Below are 12,824 nucleotides of genomic sequence, written 5' to 3' on the forward strand. Positions count from 1 at the left end.
TTTGCTTTGAAGAAACAACATAACAAAGATGAACTCACAAGTCACGTCAAGTGTAAAACTATATAGTTAACTTATTTGATGTGGCCGGGTCGCCTAATATTTATGTGGATTTAATGATAAGGATTGAAGATGTCTCAACTCTTAGTAAATGGAGTTGAAGAGTGCAGTCGCGTCCCTATCCTTTATAATTATTAAAGGATTAGTTTGTGGTAGATTTTGTAGGTCTATCCAATATTATTTTGTGAGGATATGTCTATACAATAGTACCTAAACTTAAACACTAAGACAATTTTGAAGAAAAATTATATTGCAACATTTTGATAGATGTGGTTTTTTGGAATGATCATAACTGCAACTCTGCTACATCATAATAATATATTTATAACAAAAACTGTGAAATTTGTGGTTAGGTTTTGTTGGGAAAAGAATCCACAGAAGCAGCCGCAAGTTAAATGGAAACTAAATCAACATGATCCCAAACATACCCGGATCTTTTGGTACACATCTCTCTATATATTCAAGAGGATAAGCGGAAAGAATGTGATATGACTTTGAGGGAATACCCATTAAAGCATGAACTTCCCTTGGTTGACTTGTATCCTTGCTAGTGCTGATAATTAATCTGAAAATCATGCATAGTACCTATTGTTCTTATCAAAGGTATTGTGATCAATTAATCCGGAGTCGTTATTCCGGGGCCCTCTAGTAACAGTCATAAGAATCCTAGTGTGTCAACTTTCCAGTACTAAGGCCATCAGTGCTGTTGATACAAACCTGAGCATGAGATTGATTCTTGGGATCATATGGATCAAAAAGGGTTGCCATTGATCGTTGGAGTGTGATTCAAGGTAATAAGCCTTTTGGGAGGTGTTAATTTTACACTTGTAAAGTTACACAGGTCATTCTGGGTATTGGCTTAAGTCCTGGGCCTTTTTGGGTATAGAGGTTTAAGTTTACAACTTACTTTTGCATGCGTCTGACATGGCTACCTAACACGAAGGTCTAGTGATTGACTTTGTTGACTATTCTGGGTAATAAAGCCGAGTTATATGTATATATATATACACTCTTGGATTGGATCACTGTCCAGGAAGCCACCCAGCCCTTATAATAGATATATGAGGAGTGCTAGATGTCAAGAACACCGAGAGAATGTCGAGAGAAACGGCATGAGTAATGCCGTTTCTGTCGGCAGAAAAAAAAACAAAAGATTTTTTTAAATTTAAAAAGTTAAAAGGTCGGTATAAAAGGAAAAAAAATGCTGACTCTCTCTCCCTCCTCTCCCACGCTCGCTGGTACTCCTTCTCTTCCCCTCCTTTCGCTCACTACTCGTCTCCTTCACTCGCTCTCTACCACTCCTCGTCTCCTCCTCTCGCTCGCTACTACTCCAGATCTACTCGGTGGTCCCTGGTCGTTGGTGGTCGCTGCTCGCGGTGCTCGGTGCTTGGTGGTGCTGCTCGCTCTCATCGTCTCTCTCCGCTTCCCTCCTCTCCCTCGCTCGCTGCTACTCCAGATCTACTCGGTTGTTGCTGGTCGGTGGTCGCTGCTCACTGCTCGTCTCTCTCCATCGACCATGTTCTCACCTGCTGTAAATTTGCAATCCCTTAGCCCTTGTAAATTTTAGTTGCCAGCCCATCCACATGCCCTTATAGTGAGATCCGCGCTTCGCGCTCTTATTTTATTTCTCGTTTTTTTTTTACCTATCTTATTCGGTAGCTTTTCAATTTCATGCCTTCTGCCAATGGCTGTACAACTTTAAATTCAATTTTAATATATATTTTAAACGGTTGTTGGATTATTTTTGTCTGGAACTAGAACCATTAGTTGAATACATGTGGTGGTGCCTTATTGACAACTGAGGTTTGATTCGCCTTAAAAATTTGATCTTTATCAGAAATTTCCGAGCTTTGAGCCTAGATTTGCCCACTGGATGGTGGTTTATTGACAGTTGAGGTTTGATTTGCATGTAAAATTGCAGATTTACGGGCATTCTAGGTATGGTTTTTTGTGCTGGGTGGTTCTGAAAATTTTTTGATATATTGCCGGTTGGGTATAAATTTTTGTTGGTAATTACTTGGTGAAAATTGTCGGTTGGTATATGTATTACATTTGGTAATTATTTGGTAAAAATTTCTGATTGGGTATAAATTTTTATTTGTAATTACTTGTGAAAATACATGTTCATCGTTGAAAATACAATTGTGCAATTACATGTTCATCAATGTAAGTAGTTCGATTTAGCCAAATATAAGCGAAATGCTAGAAAAACTTGTTCGAACAAAATATAAGTCAAACATTAATCACATTCATTGTTGTTTTCGTTACGTTACATTGTTGATGTAGCAAATGTTGGAAACTTCCACTTCCAAACCCTTCGTACGTCATCGAATAAGAAGGATAATGTGGTTGCAAAGTATACGGCAGGAGCAGTTGTTGTAATATATAAAAAATTAAAATATAATATGAGATTTTAGAAATTAAAAAATATAAGTATACAAAATAATTAATATTCGTATTAAGAATAAATTATTATAAATTTTTACAAAATTTTGATCCACTAATAATTTAATCCATCATATTCTAAAAATTTAAATTAAAAAAATAAATCGAACACAAAATTTAAATTAAAAAATTTTAAATTGAAAAAAATTTAAATTAAAAATTTCTAAATCCCACCCATCATTTAAATTAAAAAACTTCTAAATAAAAAGAATTCTAAATCAAACACAACATTTATATTAAAAGAAATTCTAAATCCAACACAAAATTTAAATTAAAAATTTCTAAATCAAATTTATCATTATTTGATTTCTAAATAAAAATTTCTAAATCAAACTTCTAAATCAAAATTTCTAAATCAAAATTTCATTATCATATAACAAAAAATAATAGAATAAATAAAAAATCACTCTTTACCAGCTGGGTATTTTACTTCAAGCTGGTGATGAACTACTCCTACTAGCCTGCTAATGCCGTTTTCCTGCTTCTAAAATGAGAAAAAAAAACTCAACTCAATCCTTTCACGTGAATGAGCAAATACTCTTGCCCTAATGCCGTTCTCTCTACTTGTGAAATGAGAGAAAAATCTCAACTCAGTTAGTGCTTTTCGACAGCTAGAATCAAATGTGGGGGAGAAAGAGTAAAAAATGTGGAAAAAGCAAAAGTATCAAGAAAAAATAAAAGGGGCAAAAGTTCACGTGGTGGAGGGTGGGGCCGAGAGAAACGACATTACTGTATGTCGTTTCTCTCTGAAATGCAAGTTATGCAACTTAAGAGGGGGGTGAATTGAGATTTTAAAATTTATGCAATACAATTCGCACAATAATTTAATCTATTGCCTTAATCAAATCAAAATAATAAATCCAATCAAGCACAATATTAAAAGAGTAAGGGAAGAGAAAACAAACACAAAGATTTTTACGTGATTCGGCTATCCCTGCCTACGTCCACGCCTCCAAGCTCACCCGGCTTAAGGATTTAACTATCCAAGCCTCCTAAGGTTTCAAATGTTTACAATTAACTTCCAGGGTGTCAATGGACCTTTACAACAAGAGATTATATCCCCAATCTCTTCACCCCAAGTGTTTCCCACACTTGTACACTCACAATTTGATGAGAAATAAAAATCACAACAATGAAACTCTCTTTAAGAGTGGATAACAAATTATAGCTCAATAATGATTCAATAAATGATGATTTACGAAATGGAAGCTCAATATATGTTATATGATCTTATATTTACTTGTGTTAGTTCTTAGAATGAAGTTTGAGTTGAGTTTTTATAGTAAAAGTCCAAAAACTAGCCGTTATAGGCAAATTCCCGTGCTCAAGCGGTTAGCCGCTTGATTATCCGGCTAGCCACTCAGGAACAATGATATTACCGTTATTTTTTAATTTTGCTACAGTAATAGTGTTAGCTAAAATTAAACTTTAACCCAAAACTTTCTATAATTATACTATGGCCCAAAATGTCATAAAACTTTACAAATAGGTCCAATTTCAGAACTTCCTAAAAATAATTGTCTTTCCCAAACTTTCTGAAATTATGATATGGCCCCAAAAATTTTATTATGTCGCACAAAGGTCCTTTTCAACATAATACCCATATTTTTCAAAGTTCTCAAAATCTTTCACTTTAGTCCAAAATATTCATAAATTATAGTATGGCCCAAAACATTTCAAATGTTTATAAAAACGTCCAACTCTGAAATTTAATACTTATTTAAAATCAAAGATTTCAAATCTTAGCATTTAAGTCCAAATTACTTAAATCCACAAAATACTTTACTTTATAAAAATAAAACCTTTTAGTTTATGCAAAGTATTTAATTAAATTAATCTTTTGAGTTTCTCGAATGCTAAATCATACATCAATTAAATCATACTGGCTTTACAAGAATTTATTGCACTAATTTGTTCGTTGAGCTCTAAACTATATTCTTGATGTTGCCATTGTCCGTTGAGTGTCTTCAATCTTGATTTCACTTGATTCACTTGCATAAATATTATCTTTAAAAAATTAGTGAAAATGTGAAATACAATATTTATTAAATCACTCAATACATATGTTTGTTATCATCAAAATTACATCATGTATAGCCCTTTAGGCTAACACTCTCGGCATTCTCTCAGCATTCTCGATGAGAAGCATTTTCCTATATATATATATATATATAAACACATAAATTGCATTATGAGCACTATTCATGTATGAGATTATATATACTTCATTTGCACTAGTTACATTGCATTGTGAGAACTATTCATGTATGAGATTGCTTTATTCATTTTCAAGGTAGGAATGCAAACCTTTGTTATTTTTCATTTCTTTATTTTTAAACTTAGGTCCTATTTCATGTTGAAGTATTGCAACTTAAAAATTTTAACCACTCTAGAAAAAAAATTGTAACTATGAAATAAAAGTTAATATTATATATTAAATAAAATTTTTAATTAATAATTTTGACAAAATTAATAAATATATTATAAATTTTTTATCATACAAGTATAAAATTAAATTAATTTAACTTTCAAGTTATAGTAACTAATATTTACCCAATACTTTAATATTATAACTTAAAAGTTATAACTGTCCAATCTTAATCCTAGACAAAACCTATAAAAAGTCATAATTGCATTAAATTTTGTTGTAACCAAATTCATCCCGCTCTTATTCATTTAATGTGGCTCAATGGCCCAAGAGGGTAAAACTATTTACTTTTTGTTTTTTGAAAAGTTAGGGGTGGATAAAATCCAACTTTTATCCTCTTTTTTTCAAGATTTGAATTCATGTAGATGGTAAAATAAAACTATTTGCAATCACTAATCTACACTCACACATGCACCAAAAAATAAAAGTAAAACTTATTGAAATTAAATAAGTCTCCGTAAAATTAATTTTACCAAAGCTAAATAATCAAATACAGTATCTTAGGATTCTTTTCAGTATTTACCAGCACATAATCTTTATTCTTTCCTTATATGTATGATTTAGATTTTTACCATCTTTGAATCACATAACGATCTTGATTCTTAATATGTATACATCATTCAATGCTAATCTTCAAGTCGCAACTACAAATGGCCTTGCTTACTTATGTGATTCTTATGAGTGACCCTATGGCAGCAGTCTGAGAGGTACGGTTGACGCAAATTGAGAAAATATTTGTTTCTTAGGATGCAAGAAAAATTGTTAGGGTTTTTGGGGGGGGGGGTTATGAAGGTGTTGTTGGATCATAAACTTGATCCAAGATGAATAAATTCAAGCCCAACTCATGGAAGGTTCCATGAGTAGGTATGGTTGGTGAGTTTTGAATTATTTGTGTTAGGTGTGGTAGGTTTGACAGGTGAAGATGAATGGTTATTATTTTTTTGTAATTTCTTATTTGAATGATTGTGATTAGTTTGTTTCATGTATAAATACCCCTTCTCCCCTTTGGTTTAAGTATCTAGTGAAATAACAAAATCTCTAATTTGTAGAGAATGAAAAATAAGAGTTGTAGTTGGTGAAGAGTGTTGTTAAAGAAATAAAATACTGTGTTTTTTGAGTATTTAATTTGTTAATTCTCTAACAGGTGCATCATATCATTGGTGATTGTCCTGACTGTACATGATTTCTCTGTGCTTCACTTAACTCTCATAACATTACAATTGGTGGTCAATAAGTTTGGGATAGGACTAATTCCTATCCTCTGTTTGGTACATACATAGCTTTGGAATAAATTAGGGCCCACAAAATTATCTCATAAACTTAAGAAAATTAATCCCATGAGCCCTTGGGATAAAGTTACTAAGACAAACAGTGCCGAACTTATTTTTTGTTAAAAAAAGAATTAAGAGTCAAGATTTATATTGTATTTTAATTTTTTTTCTCTTACCTAATAAACATTGACTAAGTGCTCATCAAAAACTGAATTCTTATTCCTGGGACAATTTTATAGCTCAAGTATATTTACTAATTTATCAATATTAATATTAATATTATATCAATATATAATGTTTATATATATATTAGAATTAAAAAATGTAAATAACTAATAATACAAGAAAGTTTTTAGTTGATTATATTTAAAGAAAATATCGAACAGATTTCCCTTACTTTTAATTTATTATTATTGTTATAATTATTTTATTAAGTATAATTACAAACATTATAATATGATGTGAAATAAATAACTAAGAATAAAAAATAAATTATTAATTGATTACAAAAATAAAATATTCAAAATTTTTACTTAATTTAAATTTAGTATTCATTATTATAGTTATTTTATTTGAGTATTATTATAAACATTATAATTTAATGTGAAATAAATAACTAATAATAAAATATCCAAACATTTTTTTAGTTATTTATTTTAATTACTTTAATGTAAACATTATATATACAATTTAGTTCAACCCTATGTATTCCATAAACATGAGACAACCCTAAATTGCCATTTTCACATTAAATGATAGTTTGTAAACATATCACATCCCAACCTGTCATATTCTATACAGCATAATAAAATGGAGAGTTTTATGTTTAGTTGATCTCAAGTGCGATGCTCGTGCGTCATTGAGTAAGATTGCTCACTATAGTAAGGATGGCAATAGATTGGATTTGAATCACATTGAGTAAGATTGCTCACTATAGGATGGCAATAGATTGGATTTGACCTAAGATCTATATGATTCAAATCTAATCGGATCATATTTGAGTCAGTCTAAAATAAATTTGAACTGGATTTTAATATTGATGCGTAGATATAAGACAAATTTGAAGTAGGTCAACATCTATCTTAATATCCATATCCAAATCCATTTCCACTTACTTTTAATTTAATTTTAAAAATTTTAAAAAAATTGTGTAATTATAAATGATAATAAAATTTACTCATAGTGTATTAGTGGTATTTAGATTTACCATGTATTTAAACATCTTAAAATTTAAAGTTAGCTTTGTAAATTAAATGATAATACAAGAAAAATAATTAAGTGTAAAGTAAAATTAGGGCAATCGGCCCTAATTTCTCTTTGATCTACTTTTGTTTCTCTACTCCATTTGAATGCTTAGATCAATCCTTTAATTGCCAAGTAAATCTCTAAACTTGAGTTTCCCTTTCTATTATTTTGTAATAATCTTATTCATGTTATGTAATCACTAATTAGTGGTGGCTATCTATCATAAAATAACTATGTTATTCATATATTTAATTAAATATAGTCATAATAAAAATAAAAAGCACTAAATTAAATCATATTTAATTTATATGTCATTATTTATCGTTGTAACAATGATGATGGGTGTGTCGATATCGAGAAGATAAAAGAAACATGGAAACATTAGAATATTACATCAATCTTACTCTTATTTGTTTGTTTTAGTGTAAAAGTATAAGCTACAATAGTTGTTAGATTTTTTAGACAAATTAGATAACTTAATTGTTATCAATACATTTTAGTCTTTAATCTCCTTTCTAAAAAATTATTTTTCTTTTATTACTGAGTTTTAGTATCTATGATGGATGTAGTGCATATTTGAATTTTAATTTTTTTAAGATTTAGAGTAAATATAGATCTTTTTTTTTTTTGAATCTAGATGTGGAGCAAACAATATGAACCTATGATGGATCTGAAGTAGATATAAATTTTAAATTTTATTATGAATCTAGATCTAGAGCAGAATAAATCCAACTCATGTCTACTCCATTGTCATCTCTACACTATAGAAAACTCTATCAAATCCTTCGAATTGAACCGACTCACTAGTATTACACTAATGAAATTGTTAAAATCAAGATAAAAAAGAATCAATGGAAGATCGAAAGATCCTTAGGTATTTATATTAGTACACGTTACTTCGGTGGGATTCCGAATTTCTTTAGGTATAATCTCCGTCAATAGATTGTTACTAACAGCAACCTTATCCAAAGCAATGATATTACCAATCTCCCCAGAAAGAGAACCCTTTAACAAATTACTTACTACAGAAAAATTGATCAAGTTCTCTGAGTTGACTAGACTCATTGACATCATGCCAATGAAATTGTTAGAATCAAGATCAAGAGTCACCAATGGCATCTCCGAGAGATACTCAAGTTTGGAACTACAGATATGATTATCAACAAGAGCAAACCGATTGAGATTAGTGCACTTGTCAAACACATCTTTGACATTACCTTGAAGCGAATTCCTAGCGAGACAAATCTACGTACCCAATTTGACTTTCAATTACACTTGACACATTACTTTTTTATGGAACCAGACAACTTGATGTCCTCAAATCAACGTACTTCAACTTGGGTGGGCCATGATCTAATTATCGGAAAGGTAATGGCCCAGAAAGCTAGTTCATTTCAGGGAGTGAGCCCGAGAGAAGATTGTCACTTGGGTACAAAGTACTACGATTGAGTCAATTCACGGAATAGTCCTCTTCAACCCATTAGTAGATTAATCGAGAGTCTCGAAATGTCTCAAGTAGTCAAGTTCCCAAGGTTAGGTTAGATTTCCTAGTGAAAAATGTTGGAAAACGGTGATAAGGTTTCAAGCTTGAATAGACGGCCAAGGTCATTTGGAATAGCTTTTCAGGCGATGATCAATTATAAAATGGGAAAAAAATGTATACATTGTAGGCTTATAGTATTTAAGTAATCTCACATGCGACACTCGTATGACGCTGAGTAAGATGATTCATTACATAAAACTCTATCAAATTTATTGAATTCCACAAACTCACTAGTATTTTAGTAGTGAAATTGTTAAAATCAAGATCAAGAACCAATAATAGAAGATTCAAAAATTAAAAGCATATATGTGACTATAAACTAGAACTGACCGAATAAGATTAGTACGCTTCTAAAAACACATCATCACTAGTTGTAGAAAGAAAATTACAATCAAGATCAATCTCCACAAGTGACTCTGCATTAGAAAATTATCTTGGGATGGAACCAGACAAAAGTTGTTGCTATGGTGGGATTCAGCCAACGAAATAGTTATTACAAAAGTCCATTTGGTTAAACTTTCCAAGCGAAGAAGCCAATGGCCCAGAAAGCTATCTCATTTCAATAAAAAATGTCAACATTAAAATTTATTTCAACCTCAAGTGGAATGATCCCACAAAAAAAAAAAAATTCAAATTAAGGACTTGAAGACCTCTGAGATTCCCAATTCCTTTACATATAGGCCCCCATAGCAAATTGTTACTAAGAATGACCCTCTGCAGCAACAATGTTACCAATCTTCCCAAGAAGAGAAACTCCTAACAAATTACTAGATGCAGAAAGCTCCATTAGGTTCTCTGAGTTTTACTCTTCCATTTGCATTATACCTTTGAGATTACTGGACTGGAGATCAAGATACATCAATGGCTGGAATTGAACTAAAGAGATTATTATTATTAGAGAAAACTGGCTGAGTAAGATTAATCTACTGGTCCAACAAATCTTCAATGGTACCTGACAACAAATTCCTAATAAGATCAATCTCTAAAATTGACTCTGAATTAGGGAAGTCTCTTGTTACGGAACCAAACAACTTGGTTGTTGTTCAAACTGATATACTTCAACCTTGATTAACTTTTAATCTCTAGTGGGGGGATTCTACCAACTTGTTACTAAAAAGCCAAAGCGAGACCAATTGGTTCCACTTTCTAAGCCCAGAAGGCAAACGACGAGAAAGTTGTTCAGTTTAGCAGAATAACTCATCGAAAAAGTAAAACTAAGAGAAGATTTCTACTCAAGTCTAAGAAATGCAACTGAGAGGATTCACACAGTTGACGCAAAATAGTCCTTTTCGATCCATTTTTAGATAAATCACTTGCCCTGAGATGTTTCAATTTCTCAAGCATACGTGTGAATAAAGAATTAATACGGTATAATACAACATCAAATATTATATAATTAAAAATTAATATAATATAGTGTAACACCAAATATTATATAGTATTATTATAATACAATATTAATATAATATAATGTAATACATTATATCTATATTAAAATAATATAATATAGTATAATATAATATATAATATATTGTGTCAAACACACCCATAATAAAAAAGAAAAAGACATAAGATATGATTTGTCATTTGTTGGGGAGCTTAAGTGTATTTTTTTGTTGTTGCAAGTTCACTACCCGCAGCATTATCAATACTATTTACTTTGTCGTAAATGTTTTTGTGAGTGTAGCATTATCGAACACTAATTTAGATGGCAAAGAACCATTTTTTGTAGAAGACTTGTGATAATTTTTTATAACCAAATCGATAATAGAGCTGGACAGTGGAGGGCTTCGAAAGGTGAACAATACATCAAAGTAAATAGTTGGGTCCGCCCATGTTTGGGGTACATTTAAATTTTTTATTTAATTCTTTTAGCAGGGGTTTGAGGTATATTTAAAAAAAAAATTAATGGTCTAGAAGAGATTGAAGCCCCTCCTGAGCCTTAGTTGGATCCGCCTGTGTTTGACACCCCTCATTACATGAGGTTGCATTGTGTTCCATGTTTGAGACACCAAATTGCTGTATTAGGTTGAATTATAATGCTGCAACTTGGCGCCAAAAGTCGGGTTTAATTAATGCCTTCCATTGTTTTAACTTTGTAATAATAACAAATAAATATAATTTTTTAATTTAGTATAATATAATATAATATTTTTTATTTTTAGATTATAATTATTAATATAAATTAATAAATTAATAATTTATTATTCAATAATATTATATTATATTTTAATTACATTATATTAAAAATATAACTAAATAATGTAAATTTAATTATATTATAATAATTAACATATAAAATTGATTAATCTTTAATAAGTTAATAAGGCTAATAATAAATACTTAAATAATATATGAAAGTAAAAATATAACAAAATATTGGATTAAATAGTTATATATAGTAATTAATATATAAAAATCGATTACTACTCAACAATTTAATACAACTACTAATAAGTACTTAAGTAATATAAAAAATATTACATTATTTAATTGTATTACAATAATTAAATCAATTTTTTTAAAATCATTTAATATAACTAATACTAAATGTTTAACTATGAATAAATTTGAATAATATTAATTGAAAACTAATAATATAATAATTGCTGGATTTTTTTAGCAGAATTCATTTTGTTAGTGAATATACTACCACAATTGTATCACTTTATTAGTTTTCAATTATCTTGTGGTATATATAAACTTTTATTCTATCATCCTAAAATTATATTTGAACTAATTTTATAGATTTTAACTAATTATTTATGGTGTTATATTATTTATACATTATTTGATTAAATTATTTACTTTAATCTTTATTTCACAGGTTGTATATTTAGAAAATACTGAAAAATATATGTTATACTTTCAAAAATTTAAGACTATAAGCTTTACTTTTTATGAAGAATTATGATTTTTTAACATTTTTATTAAAAAATTTAAATTTCTATTTCTTATTTTCTAAGTAGTAATAAATATTATTTTCTAAATATATAATTTAAATTAATCACAAAAAAAATTAATATAATACAATGCAGCACTAATATAGTAAATTAAAAATTAATGTTGTATAGTGTAGCACCAAACATTATATAACATTATTATAATATAATGTTGATACAATACAATATAATAAAATATATTTATATTAAAATAATATAATACAATATAATATAATACAGTGTGCTAAATGCACTCATAATGAAAAGGAAAAAGGCATAAGTTATGATTTGTCATTTGTTGGGGAGCTTAAGTGTTTTTTTTTTTTTTTGTTGTTGCAAGTTCACTACCAGCAGCATTGTCAATACTACTTGCTTTGCCGTACATGTTTTTGTGAGTGTGGCATTATTGAACACTAATTTAGACGGCAAAGAACCTTTTTTTTTTTTTTTTTGTAGAAAACTTGTGATAATTTTTCATAACCAAAACGGTAATAGAGCTGGACAGTGGAGGGCTTCGAAAGGTAAACAGTAGGGCAAAGGCATGGGCGTCAACTTTTGCTTTTTGAGAAGCACTCTTTGTTAGCTTTTGCTTTTCTCCTTTAAGCACTGAAATAAGAGAAGCAAAAATAAAAGAGTTATGATATTTGCCCCGAGTCAAACCCCGAAACTAAACAAAACGACGCCGTTTGGTTTTTTTTTTTTTTTTTTTTACTTCTCCAAAACGTTGCTGTTTGACTTAGCATTTGCAAAATGACTCTGCAGAATCCCTACGTCTCTCTTCTTCTTTGTTCGACTTAACAACTGTTTTTCTCTTCATCCTCTTCGTCTTAAGCTGTGATCTTCCTCTTACAAAGAATGCACCCATTTAATGAAGAAGGTGATTAACAGCAGCT

The sequence above is a fragment of the Citrus sinensis genome, chromosome 7 (assembly GCF_022201045.2).
Source record: "Citrus sinensis cultivar Valencia sweet orange chromosome 7, DVS_A1.0, whole genome shotgun sequence".
Classification (NCBI taxonomy): domain Eukaryota; kingdom Viridiplantae; phylum Streptophyta; class Magnoliopsida; order Sapindales; family Rutaceae; genus Citrus; species Citrus sinensis.